The following is a 21677-nucleotide window of genomic DNA, read 5'->3' on the forward strand; positions in this document are numbered from 1 at the left end:
GTAGCAGCATTTTAAAAACTGATTTTGACCACAAAAACCTATTTCTAGTGTCATTGTTTCCTTTCCATAAATCATTGTTCAGAACAGTGAACCAAATTACTATTAGTTTCATTGATCCCTTCCACTGATCTTACATGACTATAAAGAATTCTGTCAAAGGCTTTGCAAACATCTAAGTTTAAAATCCTCTTTAACTCCCTTCCCACATTTGTCTACCTGGAGTGAAGTCCCTGAAGAATTTCACAAAAGTAGTGAGCGATTCTTTTTCTTCTCTAAATGTATGTTGTCTGTTCTTAATCAAGCTGAGCTTTTCAAAGTGGTTTCCATTTGATCTCTAAAAATAGTTTCTGAAAGTTTTCAACAAAACAGAAGTTAAAGGAAACTCTGAAATATCTAAGTGTGTGTGTTTCCAAGACTAGTTTTCAGTTAACATTTTGTTTTGGACATAAATCTAAAGGGATATTTTCTTAATAGAAAAAAACAATAAAATATTTTAATGCCAATAGTCACATGCATTTTTTCAATTAACATTTCAATTTATTGGCAAAGATCTCTTCAACTTTCTATTAATTGGCTATCATACAATGTTATTTTTCATTGACATCAGAAAGCAACATTTTTTTCTCTGTCAGAATGATGGTTCTATTTTAGGTAGTTCTGAACTCTGATAGTCATTATTAAAAGCAAGAGAGAGGCAACATCAAAATTGTCAAAGATGTACTTTGGAATTAATAAATGCCATTATTTTTTCATAGAGGGTCCTATAAACCTATATTAGATATTATATAGATTAGATATCCACAGATATCCTGCATGATTCTGTTTCTCATTGTCTGATAAAACTATAAGGCTCTTATCATCTTCTTATTCCTTTCTTCCTGTGACCTTGGATATGGAACTCAAATTTTCTAAAGCAAGCAGATAATGGAAGAAACTTCAAAAGATGGTTTAAGATAAGGTCTGAATGAGTGCCTACCTTGAAATCACTGTATTTTTCCTCTCCAGGTGTTGTAGTATACCTCACCATTCTCTGCATACCTGCAATCACACAAGTTTTTCAGTTCTTAGCTATGTAGGGATTAATCTAGTCCTTCTGAATTTCCACTGCTATTCAATATTGCATAAACATAATCACCAAATTATTATAAAAATGAGCCAATTGTGGTCTCTCTGTTGGTATATGAATTTATTTCTTTGGGATGAAGCTCTACCCCCTACCTGGCATTTGAAAGTAATTTTTTATATACCAAACTCAGTGTTAAGAATGAGCAAGAGTCTTATCTGCACACACGTCCTCCCACCCCCACCTCGCAACCCCCGCCGGAATGTTTCTGACTCATTCAGTTCTCTTTCATTGAAAAGTTAAGACATTGAGTCAAAGTCTTCTCTTAACTTGGGAGGACAGCCAGAGATTAAACAGCACTCCCTGATATGACAACTTTGAATATTTTAGGAAGTTAAAATATTAAAATAGTATTTCTAATCAAGATATTGCTTTATTCTGCCCACACAGCCCAACAGTTCAAAGAAGAGATAAAAGAAAAGGGTTTCCTGAGACATAAGATATCTCATCTTTGTTAAAGAGTTCATATTACTCTTTTGCAGATTTCTTAACTTAGGCTTTATAGACTCACAGAAGTTTCAAAAACTGACTTCAAGTGATCGATAATCTTGCTAAAATTTTACATAAAATTATGTCTACATGGGATGACTCTGATAAAATGGTTTTGGGCTCACATGAAGTTTGCCATGGATTCCATCAAAAACACACAGCTTAGCAATAGATTTTACCTGCTATTAGGGAGTGTGTCTTTATCAAAGCAACCATATGAAAAAAAAAAAAACAAAGCTCATATAATTCTACATATTTAATAGATGAGAAAAGTGTTACTGATAATCTTCAATAACATTTCCCAAATAAGAGTTATGGCCACATTTGTTGTTGTGTTGTTGTTGTTGTTGTGTTATGGTCAGATTTTGAATAAGATTTTTTACCACTGTTCCTTCACCATATGCTGCCAAATATTTCAATTATCCAATTTCATTTTCAACATCCAGCACAGAAACTGGTGGTTTTTATGCAGATTCTCTGATACAGGCTTATTATCTTATTAGATATGTTGATTGCCTTATTGACCACAATTTCCATCACGAATCTCCTCAAATTGTACAGTTGTCATTCTAGTGTTGAACTTTATCAATTCAAACGTAACCTGCTTCATCTATCAAGTTTTCTCCAATTTTCAGCATTCAATTTTCCATTACATGTCAAGTTAATTGTTTTGTGGTTTCCTACCTGGTGACTATGAATTGTTGGTATTTGGGAACAGAAGAACAAGGCTACTTATCTATACTTATTCTCTCACTAAGAGCCGGTAAGGCTGTAAACTGAAATATAAGGCCATTTTAATGTTTCTCTTCATTTTTAAGTGCTGATATTTCATTGGATAAAAGTTACAGGCAGAGAGGAAGACAGATTTGCTGTTTCAATAATTAGAGGGAAATGTACTCTTCATTGATTAGGATGCTAGCTATTACATTGCAAAATAAGCAAGTGTATTGGGAATGATAAGGGCAAAGAAGGTTGTCTACACTATCTATTAAAGTTGGAAAAGGGGAGTTCACATGCATGAGGGTGAAAATGTGAATTCTAATTCAAATATCAAGGGCAGAAGGTTCAATAAGTGGGGCATTCATTCGCCTACTAAAAGCTTTTTTCCTTTTAGTACCAGTTCTGCAAGGAAATTTTGCTTCACATTTGGGGAAAAAGTTTAACTTGCTTTACTATTACCAAATTATTTCATAAACATGTGGAATCAGATAAGAGATATTCACTTAGCCATTGATTGAAAACTGAATGACTAAAAGTTCACTATTCTTAGGGCAACACAGACATTTTTGGTTACACAAATTGTGATCCAAGTTTTGCTTCCCTTTTAGTCTAAATCAATGTCACTATAATTTGTACTATTAATTCTAAAACTTAAGCTTTTTATGTCACTTCATGATCAGATGATGATCAGTTGACATGATTTTATGATAGTTACGGGTAGGTACTTTACTTGCATGTTACCATAAAATATATTGTAATACACAAATATTAATTCATTACATTATCTGTACAAGATATATGTATACATGGAGTAAATATATAGCAACATTGTAATGCCTAAAGTCAATATTTCTTTTAAAAGAGCACAATGTTCATTAACTATGTGAATACTTTCAATTTATTTTTTATTATTTTTTTTACATGGGCAGGCACTGGGAACCGAACCTGGGTCTCCGACATGGCAGGCAAGAACTCTCCCACTGAGCCACTGTGGCCTACCCTCAATTTACCTTTTTTTTTCAATATGCTTTTGATTTCTTTGTAGCAGTCAGGTAGAATATTAGATTTTTTTCACAGATTTTGACCAAAAATTATCATTTATCACTTCCAAATAATACTTTACATATTAATCTATAGTCACCTCTATGAATAATTTTCATTATTAAATTTTAGTCAATGATATTACCTAATTAATTATCCACCAACAAGTAGCTAACTAGCACCTAATATGAAAAAAGAATGAACAAAAAAAGAACATATAACATTTGCAATGGGCCAAGAATTTTATGTGAATTGTTAAATTTTTGCAAAATGCTTATAAGATATATACTATCATTATCTTTAGTTAAAAGATGGGGAAACAAGGTTAGATTATTTAGGTTACTGGACTAAAGTTACACTAATAAATAGCACATCTCTGGCTTAGCCCATTATCTGTAAACTAAACTCACATTCCTTTCCCCTGAGGAAAAATTTTATTTCAATACAAGACAGTCTCTCAAACAAAACCACCAATATTGGGTCCTCCTCAAACACCTTTAAGAAATTCCTAGGAAGACCTGAATTCATATTTTATTGGACAGGCCAGAACTCAGAATGCCACTTTCATTGATTATACCCTTATAAGAGATTCCTTGAACACAACTTGTGCATGAGTAACACACAACATAATTAATCAAAGTGCAGATAAGTATCAGATCCAGGTCCACCAGTCTATAAGATGGGTTATCAATAATGTGTGAGTCCTCTGGTGCCAGCACCCTTTCCAGTGGGTACCATGGGTACTATTTGATATAACTAGACACTGAAAATGACTGTATAAGAAGTTGGCTAAGGGTAACAGAGGCTATAGTAGCAATAAACAGAATGATGCAGTGCTCAATGAGCACTGGAAACAACAAAATCCAAATGGTAAAAATAGGTTTACAGATCTGGGTGTTCAGATTTTATATTCCTCTGATAGGTTATTCAAATAAAATTATGAGCACTTTTAAATCTTGCCTGACATGTGAAGAGCTTGAAACTGTCACTCCCATCCTCACAAGAAAAAAAAAATGGAAAACTGAAAATTAATAACTCTTCTTAGGTCCATTGGAGAACTGAGATTGCAAGTTAAGCCATTGTCCAAGTATTGGAGGGACAGAGAGAATCACGGTTTATCAGGAACAGAAACCACTACATGAGCCAGCATTGGAAAATGCTGGAAAAAAATCTCCTGTGGCCAAGGCTTAGGACGTGCCCTTATTTTTGAGTTTTACTTCCATGAACCACACCAGGTACTCACTGTGAAGTAGAAAAATCTACTCTTAACTTTATCAGGATTAATGGAAAAGTAACCCCTTTGGTATATGTCCAGTACATTCTGTTCTCATTAACAAATGCCTACCCTCAAAGGAAACTATTTTACCAAAGTCTTACCAATATAGCTTTCATCAGGGTCTATCCCATGTGAGGAAAGAGGAATATCCAGTTGGAGTTCCCTCAAGTTGTCCTCAAGGATGGAAGGAAATAAACAACTCCAGACACCTCTAGCCTTACTATATGTTGTCTAGACCCAACTATATGTTGTCTCACCTAAGGAGTAGAAACTTGAAAATCCGAGGAGACTTGTGAAGGTTATAGCCCAAAGATGCAGGCTTACTAAAATACTGAAACCTAATCATAGGATATTAAAACACTTCCCCTCCTTCCACATTTTGCTAACATACCAGTATAGCTCTTGTTTAGTAGCAGGGTTATAGCTGAAAAGAACTGTAAAGTTCAGATAGCCTTTTAAAGAGAATCTCTAGGGAACACCAGAGAAAGCAGGGTGGACTAAAACAAAGACACAGGAGGAAACCGGAGCCTCTGACGCCTACAAGGATAAGGAATAATGAAATCAGCCAAATTCTTGCCAGATAAAATGGACAAATTCCTAGCCTGGCCACTAAAGGTCTACTTACCTCAGTTCCTTTTACCCAATATATCATGTTTGTTTTCAACAACAACAAAATTGCAAGTCATAAAAAATATAGGCTAAGCATCAGAACTGGACCCAGATATGGGAGATATTTTGGAATTATCAGATAGGAAATTTAAAATAGCTTTGATTAACATGTTCAGGGCTTTAATGGAAAAAGTACATGCCACAAAAGTGCACATGGATAACATAAATAGAGAAATGGAAACTTTAAGAATCAAAAGAAAAGATATAACTAAAAATAATTATAACAGAAATAAAGAATGCCTTTGATGGGCTCACCATGAGACTGGACGTGGCCAAGTAAAGAATCAGTGAGCTTAAGGATATACATGTGGAAATTTCCCAAGCTGAAAAGCAAACAAACAAACAAAAAAAACTGAGAGAAAGGAACAAAGTATTCAAGAAATATGAGACAGTTACAAAAAGTATAACATAGATGCAATTGGAATATCAGAGGGAGAAGAAGGAGAGAAAGAATTGAATAAACAGAAGTAATAATGGCTATAAATTTTCCAAAATTATTGACATGCACCAACCACAGATTGAGGAAGCTCAGAGAAAACCAATTAGAATAAACATTTAAAATATATATCCTATTCAAAATGAAGAAAATCAAAGACAAAGATAAAATCTTGCAAGAAGCCAGAAGAAAAGTACATTATCTATAGAGGAACAAGGATAAGAATTACATTGAATATGTATTTAGACCATGCAAGTAAGAAGAGAGTGGAGAGAAATATTTAAAATGTTGAGAGAAGTAAATCAAATCACAAACCTACAATTCTAGAGATCTGAACCTGGAGAATTATCTTTCAAAAGTGAAGAAGAAATAAAGACTTGTCAGACAAACAAAAAATTGAAGGAATTTGTTGCCAGTAGAACTGTTTTGTAAGAAATGCTAAAAGAAATTGTTCAGAGAGAAGGAAAATTATATAAAAGAAATTTGGATCTACAAAAATAAAAGAAGATCACTTGAGAAGGTATAAATGCAAATAAAACAAAATGCATTTTTCTTATCCTTAAATTGTCTGAGTATGTTCAAAATATTATTTGCAATATAGTGCACCATTATAGCTTATGGATAATTGAAATGAATCTCAGTAATGTTATGAGGAAGAATTGGTAATACTCTATCATATGATACCTATAAAACCTGGGAGATTTATAATTTTATTTGAAAGTGGACTTAGATTAGTTGCAAACATATATACTGAACTCTAAGGCAACCAGTGAAATTTATGTTTTTAAAGTATAATTGTTATGCTAACAGAGGAGAGAAAGTGGAATCATTCAAATTCTTAATTAAAATCAAAGAAGTCAATAAAAGACTGGAAGACATAAAAAAAGGAAACAAAAGACAAGAGCAATGAATAGAAAACAGTGACAAAGTTAGCAAATATTATCCAACCATATTAATTACTACCTTAAAGTGAATGGTTTGAGTGCATCAATTAAAATGACTATCAGAGTGGATAAAAAAATAAAGACCCAACTATATGTTGTCTACAAGAAACCCACTTTAAATATATAACATGATTAGACTAAAAGTAAAGGGATGGAGATAGATTTACCATGTTGATACTAATCTAAAGAAAGATGGACTGAGATATATGGCCACTGATTTTTTACAAGGGTGCCAAGTCCGCTGAAAGAAGAATGAATAGTCTCTTCAACAAATAATGCTGTAAAACTGGATCACCATGAGGAAAAGAATGAAGGTGGACCTCTTCCTCTACCTCACACCATATACAAAAATTAACTCAAAATGGATAAAAGGCTAAATATAACAACCAAAACTATAAAACACCTAGAAGAAAACAGAGAGGCATCACAAGGAAGGACTCTGTTCTAGGCAATAGATTCTTCATATCCATAGCATGAACAACAAAAGAAAAAAATAGATAAACAGGACTTTATCAAAATTAAAAATATTTGTACATCAAAGGATTTCATCATTGCTCTAGTGTGTAAGCTGCTGGAATGTGATATATCAGGAACAGAACAGCTTTTAAAAAGGGGAATTTATTAAGTTGCAAGTTTACAGTTTTAAGGCCATGAAAATGTACAAATTAAGGCACCAACAAGAGGTTACCGTCATTCAAGACAGGATGAATGAGTTCAAGGTTTCTCTCTTAGCTGGAAGGGCACATGGTGATGTCTGGTAGCATTTTCTCCCTGCTTCCTGTTTCATAAAGCTCCCCCAGGGTGTTCTCCTTCTTCATCTCCAAAGGTCTCTGGCTGTGTGGGATCTGTTAGTTCTCATGGCTCTGAAACTTTTTGCAAAAATGGTTCCCTCTTAAAGAGTTCCAGTTAGCAACCCCACCTTGAATAGGAGGAGACATCTCCAAGGAAACCATCTAATCAAAAGGTACCACTTACAGATGGGTGGGTCACATCTCCATGGAAATGGTGAAAAATGATCCCACTCAGAAATACTGAATAAAGAATAAGGAACATGATTTTTCTGGGGTACATGATAATTTCAAACCAGCATAATCATGAAAGTAAAACCACAACATATGGAATGGAGGAAAATATCTGGAAGACACATATCTGATTAGGGTTTAATATCCAGAATATATGAAGAAATCCTACAACTCAAGAACCAAAGACAACATTTTTAAAATGTGCAAAATATTTGAGTAGACATTTCTCTAAATAAGATATACAAATGACCAGAAAGCACATGAAAAGGTACTCTATATCCTTTGCTGTTTGGGAGATGCAAATCAAAATTACAATGAGACACAACCTTACATGTACTAAAATAGCTATTGTTTTAAAAAAAGAGAAATAACATATGCTGGATAAGATGTGAAGAAATAGGTACAGTTGTTCATTGTTGGGGTAGGAATATAAAATGTTGCAGCCACTAGGGAAAACCGTTTGCCAGTTCTCAGAAAGTTAAGTATAGAATTACCAGCTGACCATATGACCTGGCAATCTCACTTCTATTTACACATCCAAAAGAACTGAAAGCGGAGACTAAAAAAGACAATTGCACACCACTGTTTATTTCAGCATTGTTCACAGTTGTCAAAAGATGGAAGCTACCTCAGTATCCTTCAACAGATGAATATATTATCAAAATGCAGTTATATATATATTTATACAGTGGAGTATTATTCAGCCATAAAGAGGACTAAGCATTTTTACATGTAATAACAGGGATGAACATTGAAGACATCATATTGAGCGAAATAAGTCAGACAGAAAAGACATATATCTATATGATCTCACTGGTGTGAAATAATCCAAATAAGCAAGTTTATAGAATCAGAAACTAGGATACAGTTTACCAGGGGCCAGGCTGGGGATCTTGAGTAGTACAGAATTTCTGTGTGTGTATAGTGACAGACATTTTTGGTAATGGATGATGGTGATGGTAGCACAACACTGGGGTGTCATTAATAGCATTGAAGTACATATTATAATGTGTTAAAGGGTAAATTTATCTTGTATATATGTTATTATAATAAAAGTTTAAGAAAAATAGAGACTATCCAACACAGAATGAGCTTAATGTAAAATATGGACAATAGGTAATAGTATAATTGTAATAATATCCATTTATTGTGGTGGTTTGGAGCTATGTATTCCAGAAAAGTATGCTCGTAAATTGAATCCATTCTTTTAGGTGTGAATTCATTCCAAGTAGGACCTTTTGATGAGGTTACTTCAGTTAAGGTGTTTTCCAACTCAATTAGGATTGCTCTTAATCCTATTTCTTGAATCCTTAATAGCAGAATGAAATTCAGACACAGAGAAAGCCATAGAGTAAGCAGCCGGAAACTGAAAACAATGAAACCCAGGAGAGAAGAGAGAGGCCAAAAAGGCTACCATATGCATTGCCAAGTGACAGAAATGGCAGGGACCAAGGATCAACAGAAGCAAGCCTGAGAATGTGAACTTTAAGAAAGAAGAATCACTTTGATGGTACTTTGATTTAGAAATTTCCCAGCCTCAAAACTACGATTCACTAAACTCCCATTATTTAAGTCAACTTATTGGATAACATTTGCTCTATCAACAAGTAAACTAAAGCACTAATAAACTGTGACAAAGTTACCACACTAATGCAAGTTGTAATAATAGGGTAATCCCAGCAAGATTTCTTTATAAACTTACAACTTTTCTAATAAAAAATTCTTTCAAAACAGACAGCTGGAGTAAGTACATTAATTTCAGACAAAGTTGAATTCAAACCAAGGAAAATTATCAAAGATATAGGATGAAATTATAAAATTATAAACAGGTGAAATCTGCAAGAAAACAAAAGTCCTGTATGTGTATTCATGTAAGAACAGAGAATCAAAATCTGTAAGGAAAAAACTAATAAAACTGCAAAGAGAAATATACAAATCAAATATTACAGTTGGAGGCCTCAGAACCCCTCTATCAATAATTGACAGATTCAGCAAGCAGAGAGTAATTAAATATATAGCCAAACTAAGCAGCACCATCAATAAGCTAGAAATAATTGGCATTCATAGGACATTTCATCCTAAAGTAGCAGAAAACACATTCTTCTCCAGATCATATAGAACATTCACCAAAATAGATCACATCCTGGGTCATAAAACACACCTTAAAATTTTTGAAAGAATGAAACTCATACAAATTATGCCCTCAGGCCTAAGTCAAGTTAAAGGAAAATTAAATAACAGGAAATAAATACAAAATTCCAAAGTATTTGAAGATTACACAACACACCTCTAAATAGCTGTGGGTTAAAAATAATTTTAGATAAGTTAAAAATATTTAGAACTAAATAAAAATGAAAATTCAATTTATCAAAAATTTTTGGACAAAGCAAAAGCAGTGCTTAGCTGAAAATATTAGTATTTAATGCATATATTATAAAAGAAGAAAGATCTAAAATCAATAATCAAAATTTTGTTTTATGAAACTAAATAAAAGAAAATAAAATCTAAAGTAAATAATAAGATAAATAATAAATGAAAACAAATCAATGAAATTTAAAATAAGATATTAGTAGATAAAATCAAGGAAACCAGAGCCAGTTCTATGAAAAGTTCAATAAAATTGATGAACCTCTAGATAGGTCGACAAACAAACCTAAAAGCACAAAATGTTTGTATCATAAATGATAGAGGGGCCATTACAACTTATTACAATGATTAAAATAATAACAGAAGAATATTATGAACAATGCTATGGACACAAAGTTGATAATTTAGATGAAATGGACCAATTGCTGGAAAGATAAAACCTAACAAAATTATACCTAGAAAATAAACATAATCAACTATTAAACACTTCCAAACTGAAAGCAACCAACTTTGATGATTTCATTGGTAAATTCTAAATATTTAAAGAAAACTGAAACCAATTATGTATAATCTTTTTCAGAAAAATGGAGGTAAAAGGAATATTTGTTAACTAATATCCTTAGGCCAGTATCACTTTAATATAAAAACCAATCAGACAATACAGGAAAAGAAAATTAGAGATTAACAATATTTCTCAGGAATATAGATATAAAAAGTCTCAACAAAATATTATTAAATCTATTCCCACCATGTATTAAAATAATTGTATACTACCAGATGGGATTTATTCCAGGTATCCAAGGCTAGGACAACATTAAAAGGCATTTAATGTAATCTGCCATATATTTAATCTAAAGAACGAACAACATGTGAGTATATCAATATATTCAGAAAAAAAGATTTTGACAAAATTCAATACTGATTCCTTATAAAAACTCAGAAAACTAACAGAGAGGAAAATCCTCAATTTCATAAACATTACAAAATCCTACATTTATCATCCTTAGTGGTGAGAAATTAGATGATTTCTCCTAAGATCTGGCATTAGACACGTATGTTCCATTTCAATTCATCTGTTCAATACTGGAAGTCCTAGTAACTGGAATAAGACAAGAAAAGGAAATGACATGTATACAGATAGGGAAGTAAGAAATAAAACTTTGTTCACAGATTGTGTGATTGTTTAAAACCCCAAGCAATCAACAGAAAAAGTCGTGAAAATAATAAGTGACTATAGCTGATTCGTAGGTACAAATATACAATTTATTATAAAAAGAGTCATATGTTTCTGTATATGCCAACAATGTACAACTGGAATTTGAAATTAGAAGCACAACCTTAATTATATTAGCACCAAAAGAGAAATACATAAGTACTAATCTAGCAAAACATATTCAATATCTACATGGGAAATCTACAAAAAAAAAAATGTGATGAAAGAACAAAGATCTAAAAAAAAGAGAGATAGTCCATGTTCATGGATAGAGAGATTTACCATTAAGATGTCAATTTTCCCACCTTGATCTAGAGATTCAATGCAATTCCAATAAATATTGCAGCACTTTCTTCTGTGCATTTCTACATATGGTTCTAAAGTATATGGAAAGACAAAAGACCAAGACTAGCTAATATAATGTTGAAGAAGAAGAATGTTTGGGAAATTGACAAAACCCTGTTTGATACTTATCATAAGACATGATGATCAAGACAGTGTGGTACTGACAAAAGAATGGACAAATAGATCAATGGAAAGAATAGGTAGCACAGAAATAGACCCATACAAATACAGTCAACTGATCTTTGACAAAGAAGCATGATAATTTGAAAAGAAAGGATAGTCTTCACAACAATTTGTGCTGGAACAACTGGACATAAACATACAAAAGTGGATTTAGACATAGATGTTGCACCTTTCATAAAAATTTTCTAAAAATGGATTTTAGACCTAAATAGATATAGAAAAGTATACAAATTTGAGAAGAGAATATAGGAGAAAAGCTTGGTGGCCTGGAACTTGATGACTTTCTAGATACGACACCAAAAATATGGGCTCTGAAAGAAAAGTTTGATAAATTGACTTCATTAAAAGGAAAAATTTCCCCTGCAAAAGGCACTGTTAAGAGAATAAAAAAAGCAAACCACAGCCAAGAAGTATTTCCAAATATACAGAATCATGTAAAAAAATATACTAAGAACTCTCAAAAGTCAACAACTATAAAATTCCCAAATTGTTAAAGAACTGAACTGACATCTCTTCAAAAAGGATACACAGATAGCAGGTAAGTATATGAAAAGACGTTCCACAAAATGTGTCAATAAAGGATTGCAAATTAAAATAACAATGAGATACTACTACACACCTATTAGAATGGCAGAAACCTCAACCACTGACAACACCCCTGGTGAGGATGTGGAACAACAAAAATTCTCATTCATTTTTGGTGGGAATGCAAAATGGCACACCACTTATGAAGATAGACTTGCAGTTTCTTAACAGAACGTTAAGCATAGACTACACATTTGATCTAGAAATAATACCCTTAGGTGAATAATTAAATCCATTAAAAATCTATGCATAAATGTTAATAGCAACTTTTCATAATTGTTCCATAGAGGAAGAAACCAAGATACCCTTCCATAAGTAAAGGGGTAAATAAAATATTCCTACAATGAAGTAGTATTCCCTAATAAAAAGAAATAATCTATCAAGATACAAAAAAAAGCAACCTGGAGGTAATTTAAAAGCACATTGCTAAGTGAAAAAGCCAGTATTTAAAAAGCTACATATGCTATTCTTCCAACAATATGACATTCTGGAAATAGCAAAACTATACAGACAGTAAAGAGGACAGTAGTTTCAGGGATTCAGGGGAAGGGGAAGGATGGATAGTTGGAGCACCAGAGATTTTTAGGGCACTGTAACTATTATGTCTGATATTGCAATGATGAATATATGAATTTATACAGTTGACAAAACCCATAGAATTGGAACACAAAGTATGAACCCTAATATAAACTATGTACTTCAGTTAATAATAAAATATCAATATTGCTCCCTCAATCTTAACAACCATCACACAATGCAAGATGGTAATAATAGAGAAAGTGTGTGGGGGGGGCATACGTACACTACAGTTCTGTGAGATTTTTCTGTAAGCCTAAAGATGCTCTAAACAATAAAATCTATTAAAAGTTATAGCACTACAAGTTCCATTGCTAAGAGAGGTGTTGTTCCAAACATTTAAATAACTGACTTAAATGAGGTTTTCTGGCTTTAGCTAAGACATACAAAGATTTTGGAAGTCACTACTCCCATCCTTACAACAAGAAAAATGTTTGACATGCTGATTGCTTTTTTTGAATTCATCAGAGAACAGAGATTACAGGAAAAACAATTCCTATAAGATATGGTGTGTCAGGGGCATCCAAAAGGAGACAGCATTCAAGATTTGCTACTGGAAGTAAAAGACATTTTTCTGGTAGGAATGCCATTTCCTGGTAGGAATGTTTAAATGATAATTCAGAGTTGCTAGAGGCTAAGTGTGAGCTAGAGGAAGAGAAACTTCTGTGGCCACAATGTTAGGAAGGAAAGGCACACTTCCGCAAGTTTCTCTCTAGGAGGTTGTCTCCCAGAAAAATTAAGAATGTTCAATACATGACCTTGATGGGGAAGGAAAGAGTGATGATCATGAAACTCTCCCAGACCCTTTTCTCTAATAAAAAACCTAGTTTCCGGGGGAAGGACTTCATTGGATAGGCAATTGTGAAAACTTGTGACAGCTGGGGAAAAAAACTCTACCCCAACCCACCTTTCCTGTCTCACCTGAGCAGAAACTCACCAAATCTACTTTACTCAGAGCATACCGTAATGGAGGAATAATAGAGATAACCTTGCAAGTACCTTATTTCTTGGTATGCAGTAGACCAAACTCTAAATTATATTAAGGAAAAGTTAGTCAAACTTGGAACTTGAGGTTGTCAATGTCTCTCAAAAGTATTTTGAATCAGTCACGCACAGTTTCTTTGCCACCTGAGCTAATCACCCCCAACTCAAGTACAATAATGTGTTACTGGAGAATTTTGACTGATGGCCAGAGAAAAACCCTATACATGGTGGATATACACAGTTATTTCCTTTCAAAGCAACAACTGCATTGAAGTTATCAGCAATAAGCATATTGATTTGGGATATTTATCTTAACCATTATCATTGTCACAATATAACTATTTACATATTCATTTGTGCAAAGAACTATATTTGTTTCCAAAAATACTTTGTATTTTTTAACATAAACATAACCGTTCAAAACTGACAAATCAAAATATACTATCTCAGTCTTTCTCCATCCAAAACTTATCAGGATCAAGCTATCTAATATTATATAAGAATATATACATGTACTGTTTAATATTTAATCAGCTATCTGAAAAAAAGAATTATGAAGAGGAAGACTTTTTAACACATAGTAAAACCTATTGTTGTATTACCATTTATACTTTGTTTCACAAGCTCCTGTGAGAGTCTGTGTAATTTGATCATTTTGAACTTTCACCTTTCTTCCTTGTAAATTTTATTTCGTATTTAAAACCTTTGTAGCAAATGGGGAGGTTGTAATCTAAATTATAAATTACTGATTAGTAAGTTAATTGTTTGAAGAAACTATTCAGAAAAGAGGCAAAGGTAAAAGGTAATAGTAAACTCATTAACACCAAACTGATTCCATAGCAGTTTCAATTTATGAAAGTCCCTGGCTCCTTTGAATACACAAGGGTACTACCCTGGATTCATATCAATTAATAAGAATGCACACCAGGGAGGGACAGCATCATGTATGCACCCAAGCAAGATGATTCATTTTCACAAATATGTGAGTAACTGGCTTATGGAAGTTAGTTTGCAAAAGTTTTACTATTTTCTATGGTTCTATTTTATAGTTCACAATTCTTAAAGGAACATTACTTACAACCTGATTGTTTTTTTGGTGGGTATCTTCTGGGGCAAAATTTTGTATATTTTGAAATATACAAAAGTCATTTGTATATTTCAACACTCACTTTCAGCACATTGACATTATTTTATAAAGATGATTGCCATTTAAAATCACTAGAATTTTTTTTAAACACTAAGGAGACATAGAAAATCCATAGAGATTTCTATACAAAATGTTAATGAAGAACTCAGACTGAAACAAAGTTACCCATAAGCCAAAAATTTAGTCATTCTAAATGTTCACATGGGCTTGAGATGGGAATTTATTATGTCTCCTTTCCAACCTCCACAAGTAATATTACTATGCAAAAATAACCTCAAATCAGTTAATATTTCATGAAAAATTTCCACTCACAATATTTCTTATATCTGCCTCTGGAACTCTGTATTTATTTTTTGTACACACACTGTAATTTTACATAGTACAATCTAATATTTCCTTATGCAATTTCTCCGCAATTCCATCTTGTTGGCTGTTAATGGTTTCAAGCAAATAATCTTGCATTCTAATTTCATACAAAGCAACTTCTCTAAAAGTATATATGTACCAGTGAGTCTATGTTGCATATAGCTCTTTGATTTTGCCCATTTTCAATTTCTTCTTCTCCTTCTTGGATGTTATATCACAAATATTATCTAAGCCCCTTCATTAGTACTTCCTTTGGAACATCATTTCAAGTTTAAGATAATAATTTTTAATTAGGCCTACATTTTTAAATATGTTCTTTTTTTTAGGTTTTCCTATGGACATAAAACAAAAAAAGAAATTATGCTGGTTAATAAATTTCATAGCTACAATATGAAAATTTACATAAAATGAAACTTTTAGAGATGTTAAAATAAACCAAGGAAGTATTTTTCAGTGAAGATTAAACTCATTTAATGAAAAAGATGTTTACAGTTATCTAAGAGCTTTTTTTAATAAAATATAGATCAATAGATAGAGGATAGACAGAAAGATAGATATTTGCCCTTTTATGCACATATATATAACTTATATCAATGTACATTATGATATGATATGCATCTAAATTTTCTTACCTTTTATTATGGGTGTTTTCAAATGTTTATTTTTCATTGTGTTCCTACTTAGTCCTCTTATACCACCACAATACCATTTCCATGAATTTCTATTCTATTCTTGGGGAAAACATGTTATTTTATTATTTGTATGCATCCTATATCTAAAACAGGCTTCACAATTGAATTTCAACATTGTAAACTCTCAAATTTTCCCTATAATGATATTAGGAGAATTAATGGTTTAATGGAATACTTAAGTGCAGTAATAGTGATTTAAATAAAAGATTGCAACTGCAATGCATATTAGATTAAAGAATTCAATAAAATTTATTTGTCCATAAATAGAAAGAAAAATAAGTTGTTTAAAAGAGAAAAAACAGAACATAGAAATTTAAAAATTACCATATGTTATATTTTATTTTTATATCTTTTTTCCAGGGCTAACATATCATTTTTGTCAATCTCTAAGATATGTTCAGACATCAGGTACACTTTCATAAAGTAGTAAATGGTACCCAGGAATACAGTAAGAATTGATATAAAGAAATCTTAGAATGAGGTGCAACAATTTGCATAGTTGATATTTATGCAATACACTTGTTCCTTGTAATCCAATCTGTTAATTTCTAATAAAAGGGAAGGTGTAGAAGAAAATTTAATCATATAAAAATTTGATTATGAGGACAAAACTAAAATGAAACAAAACTCAAAGTACTGTTATTTATTTTACAAATTACATTTTCCTTCCTGAAGGAAACGTGAAATTTTCTATATTTTGTCACATTCTTTCTTAAAGGCCCAATCATATTTTTGAACTCATAGAATTAATCTCTTATTATTGTAGAATATTTAACTAGCTAAAATCTAGTTTACTAATATTTTAGTTTGCTAAAGCTGTCACAATGCAATATACCAATAACAAATTGGGTTTTACAAAGGGGATTTATTAAGTTACAAGTTACAATTCTAAGGCAGTGAAAGTATCCAGATTAAAGCACAAAGATGAGAATACCTTCTCAGGGGAAAGGCAGCTGGCATTCAAGTTTCCTTGGTCGCACGGGAAGGTACATGGTATTTGCTGTCCTTCTGTTCTGGCTTTTGCTTTCAAATGCCTCTCTCAGCACCTATGGGTCCTTCTGGCTTTTCCTGGGACATTTTCTCCCTCAGCTTCTCTGAGATCTCTCTCATAAAGGACTCCAGGAAAAGATTAAGACTCACCTTGGAACGGACAGGGTCACATCTCCATGGAAACAAAGTAATCAAGAGGTCCCACCCAAACAATAGGTCTACCCCGACAAGACTGGATTAAAAGAACCTGGCTTTTCTGGCATACATAGCAGATTTAAACCAGCACAGTTAATATCTTAATTTTGACTTAGAAGAAGACAATTTGAATTTTAAATGATTAATTTGCATGTTGTAACCTTTAGAAATTAAGAAATTTTAAATTGATTTTAAAGTAAATGTAAGGGTGGACCAAAGTGGCTCAGCAGGCAGAGTTCTTGTCTGCCATGCTGGAGACCCGGGTTCATTTCCCGGTGCCCACCCAGGGAACAATGTATGAATTGTTTCCCTGACCATACACCCACCCTCCCTGTCCCCCAAAAAAGTAAATATAGGAGTTCTGGGAAGATTGCCAAATAAGGTAGCATGAGTTCAGCCCTACTCCATGGAAAAGTTAGAGAAGGGACAGGAGAGCAATTGAGACTATGATTCGAGAGTGCAACTGACCTGGGAGAGCCTTCTGCACCACATAGGGTGGCCCTGCTTGCAGAGACTGAGGAACTGAGGCGCAGAAAGCTGGGGCCTGGCTTGGAGGCACAGAGTCTACATGAGTGCATGGATGGCGAGCCAGGCAGTAAGCCTGGCAGCGTTCCTTGAATATGCCTCCCTCACCAGTGCAGCCCCATGACCCGTGACTCACCCCACACCCCAGGCACCCAAACCCTATCACCCACCCCCACTCCCCACACTCCAAGCACCCTTGCCCCACCAAATCCCTGCATGCCTACCTAGCCCTCACCCCCACCCCAGATGCAGCTGAACTCACCTCTCCTGCATCCCTCCTGAGTAACCTCTCTCTCCTTGCTCTCTGCAGGCTGTTGCCAGTGCCTAAAAACTATGGGCAGATACCTTCACACACAGGCTACACTCACCCCCTGTCCATAGTGTCATACATCCTCACACAGCCTAACCTTGCCTCTCCTGAATTCTGTGCATCAGGTTAAGGCACTCCTAGACCTACACATGTGCATGAGCCCCCAGTCACTTCCTTCAGCAATGGGAATTTCAGTTTATGGCACTCTTAGACCTGCTCAGGCCTTAGTCATGCTTCCCGGTTTTGAGAAAGTACTGACCTGCAGAGCCAGGTCACATCTGTCCCTAACCCATGAAGGCATAACACTGACCTGCTGCCACAGCTCTATGCATGTGCACAAAGGGTCCTGCATCTAGTAAACCATAGTGTACTAGAGTTATGCCCCCCAGACCTGTCCACTTGCACAGCTACATCCTCCCTGGCTGCTGGGCACCCATGTTCACAAGCAACAGCATTATATCCCCAACCTGCACTTATACCTGCCCTGCAATGAATCACCACACAGTTGTGCCCTACCCCATACCCTGCACCCTGCTGCACATCCATCCCACAAACACAAGGCCTAAGACTACTGAAAAAAAAATCAACGCCCAAAGTAAATCAACCAAGATATTTACATGCAATGAAAACAGTAGAAGATCACTAAGAATATCACAATGCAGACAGATATAGCCTTGCCTAATGGCCAAATTAAAATACCAGAGGAGATACAGACATTGGAACAGCTGATCAAAAATGTTCATATAACTCTATTTAATAAAATAGGTGGGATGGCAAAGGACAAAAAGGAGATCAAGTAGACAGTCAAAGAGCATAGAGAGGAATTTGAAAGAATACAGAGAAAAATAGTAAATATCACAGTGTTAAATACCCTGTTGATCAAATTAAAAAAAACAAAAAAACAAAAAACATACAATTGTCACACAATAGCAGATCTGAAGAGCCAGAAGAAGGAATAAGTGATATGGAGGACAGGATAACTGACTTTGAACACTCAAAACAGCAAATGACAAAAAAAGTATGGAAAAATTTGAATTGGATGTAAAGGAATTCATGGGCAAAACAAAACACACAAATAAAATAATCATTGGTGTTCCAGAAAGCAAAGAGAAGAGTAAGGGCTAAGAGGGGTAGTTGACAATATAATGGGGGGAAACTTCCCAACCCTTACAAAGGGCATAAATATACAAGTCAAAGAAGCCCATGGACTCCAAACAGGCCTTCCCGAAGACACATATTTAATCAGTCTTTCAAATGTTGAAGAGAAGAAGAAAATTGTGAGTGAGGAGAGAAAATCAATCTACTACATACAAAAGAAACCACATAAGACTAAGTTCAGACTACTCAACCAGCACCATGGAGGTGAGAGGGCAGTGGCATTATATAATTAATATCCTGAAAGAGAAAGACTTCCACCCAGAAATTCTGTACCCAGCCAAATTGCCCTTCAAAACTGAGGAAGAGATTAAAGTTTTCAAAGCAAATAGGTCCTGGAAGAACTTCTCAACAACAGACTAACCTTACAAGAAATACTAAAGGGAGTTTGGCCAGATTAAAAAAAAAAAAAAAAAAAAAAAAAAAAAAGACAGGAGAGGAGGTTGGGGGAAAGCACACAATTGAAAAGTACCAGTAGGGGTAATTGAAAGGATAAAATGAGAAAGAGGGATAAGAATATATAGACCTGACAAATAAAATAGAAAAGATAAGATGGTGGATTTAAGAAATGTCTTTTCAGTAATAACTTTGAATGTTAATGGACTAAACTTACAGATACAGATTGACAGAATGGAGTAAGAAATATAATCCAGCTGTATGCCAATTACAAGAGACTCATCTTAGACATAAGGATACAAATAGATTGCAAATGAAAGGATGGAAAAAGACTTTCCACATAAGTTGCAACCAATAGAAAGCAGGAGTAGTTATACTAATATTAGACAAAATGGAATTTAAATGTAAAGTCATCATAAGAGACAAAGAAGGGCACTTTAAAATTAAAGGGTCAATTCACCAAGAAGATATAGCAACCATAAATGTTTGTGCTCCCAATCAAGGAGCTCCAATGTACATGAGACAGACAATGGAAAAATTAAAGGGAACAATAGATGTTTCAACAATAATAGTAGGACACTTCAATACACTCCACTATAGAGAGAACAATCAGATAGAATATCAACAAGAAAATAGAGAAGTTAAATAACTTGATGAGTTAGACCTAACAGACATATTTAGGTCATTGCAACCCAAAACACAAAGAAATGCATTCTTCTCTAGTTTTCATGGAACATTCTCCAAGATAGATCATTTGTTGGGGTCCAGAACACTTCTTTATACATTTAAAACCATTGAACTTATTCAAAGCCCTTTCTTTCATCACAACGGAATGAAGCTGAACCTAATAACCACGAAAAAATGAAAACATTCACTAATATATGAAGACTAAATAACACAATCTTAAACAACCAGTGGATCAATGAAGAAATTGTTAGAGAAATCAGTAGCTATCTGGAGATCAATGAAAATGAGAATACGATTTATCAGAACTTATGGGATGCAGCAAAGACTGTGCTGAGAGGGAAATTTATTGCCCTAAATGCCTTTATTAAAAAATAAGAAAGATAAAAATCTAGGATTCAACAGTTCACCTGAAGAAACTTGAGAAAGAACAGTGAACTAACCCCAAAGCAAATAGAAGAAGAGAAAAAAACAAGACTAAAGCAGAGATAATGAACAGTAGAACAAAAGAACAATAGAAAGAATCATAAAAACAAAAGTTGGTTCTTTGAGAAAACCAATAAAATTAATGGGCCACGATCCAGACTGGCAATGAAAAGAAAAGAGAAGATTAAATACACAAAATCAGAAATGAGAAGGAGTGTGTGACCACAGACACTGAAGAAACAAAATAAATCATAAAAAGAGAATACTATGAACAACTATGTCAAACACACTGGACAACTTAGATGAAATGGGCAAATTCCTGGAAAGACACAAACAAGCTACACTGACTCAGGAAGAAATAAAAGATCTCAATAAACAATCACAAGTAAAGAGATTCAGCCATCAAAAGTCTTCCTACAGAGAAAAGCCCAGAGACAGATGGCTTCATAAGGGAGTTTTATCAAATATTACAAAAAGAACTAACACCAATCCTGCTCAAACTTTTCCAAAAAATTAAGGAAAAAAAGAACTCTACCTAACTCATTTTATGAAGCTAATATTTTAATATCAAAACCTGGTAAAGATGCTATAAGAAAGGAAAACTACCAGCCAATCTACCTAATGAACATAGATGCAAAAATTCTCAACAAAAAAAATAGCAGATTGAATCCAACAGCACATTAAAAAAATTATACACCACGATAAAGTGGGGATTATAGCAGGAATTCAAGGATGGTTCAGTACAAGAAAATCAATAATGTAATACAACATATTACAAAATTGAAAGGAAAAAATCACATGATCTTCATGATTGATGC

General features: G+C 33.7%; 1 long non-coding RNA gene across 1 annotated transcript; it reads right to left on the reverse strand.

Annotated features, from left to right (window-relative positions):
• Positions 1-243: 243 nt before the first annotated feature.
• On the reverse strand, positions 244-17306 carry LOC143663556 (uncharacterized). Its single transcript, XR_013166039.1, has 4 exons — positions 17113-17306; positions 15626-15818; positions 977-1038; positions 244-347 (listed from the first exon to the last, which is right to left on the reverse strand). It is a non-coding gene; the product is annotated as an uncharacterized LOC143663556 (long non-coding RNA).
• Between the last annotated feature and the right edge of the window lie 4371 nt (positions 17307-21677).

The sequence above is a fragment of the Tamandua tetradactyla genome, chromosome 19 (genome assembly GCF_023851605.1).
Source record: "Tamandua tetradactyla isolate mTamTet1 chromosome 19, mTamTet1.pri, whole genome shotgun sequence".
NCBI classification, from domain to species: domain Eukaryota; kingdom Metazoa; phylum Chordata; class Mammalia; order Pilosa; family Myrmecophagidae; genus Tamandua; species Tamandua tetradactyla.